Raw genomic sequence first — 663 nt, forward strand, 5'->3', positions numbered from 1 at the left:
CACTGAGGTGAGAGCGAGTATGAGAGCGCGGATGACAAGAAAGGCATGATAAAAAATGGAAAGGAAGTAAAGACAATAAAAAACAATCACCATAGTCAATTTTCCTTCCCGCTACAGACAAACAACCGTCGCCGCGCCCCTCGCGTGGACTAACGAAAACAATTACATTTCCACGACTTAGTTTTCTGGTCGAATAATAAACAACACGCAACGCCGTCCAGTTGGTTCCCGGTCCGTCCTTCGTGTCCGTCCCCGTCCTTGTCCCTCCGCCCATTCCCTCTGCCCCTTCCTTCACCGTTCTTCCCCCTCTCCTTCCCTCCTCTCTCTTTCTCCCTCTTCCCTCTTCTTTGCCTTCTCCCCTGCCTTTGTCACCCCACGAATTCCCTCTGCTTCTCCCTTTTCACTGCGCTCATTCCCTTTGCTTTTCCTTTCTCTCTCCTTCGCCCTTCCCCCTCCCTTTCCCTTCTTCCCCCACTACCTATCTCTTATTCACCCTTTACCTGCCATCTCCCGTTTCCTCCTTTCCTTTCCCCTTTCTCTTCTCTTCCACACCCTTTTCCTCTCCTCCCGCCCTTTTCCTAAGCCTCATATTCACCCTTTCCTCTTATTCACCCTTCTCCCCCCCCGCCTTGCTTCCCCATCCATACTTACTCCTTCGCCCTT

General features: G+C 51.7%; 1 protein-coding gene across 1 annotated transcript in view; it reads left to right on the forward strand.

The window, feature by feature from the left end:
- The window catches only part of LOC119587086 (cyclin-dependent kinase 14-like), a gene marked incomplete at its 5' end in the record, with an annotated part of 168,602 nt that overhangs the window by 54,689 nt on the left and 113,250 nt on the right, over positions 1-663 (forward strand).

This window comes from Penaeus monodon, chromosome 22 (genome assembly GCF_015228065.2).
Source record: "Penaeus monodon isolate SGIC_2016 chromosome 22, NSTDA_Pmon_1, whole genome shotgun sequence".
In the NCBI taxonomy this organism is placed as follows: Eukaryota; Metazoa; Arthropoda; class Malacostraca; order Decapoda; family Penaeidae; genus Penaeus; species Penaeus monodon.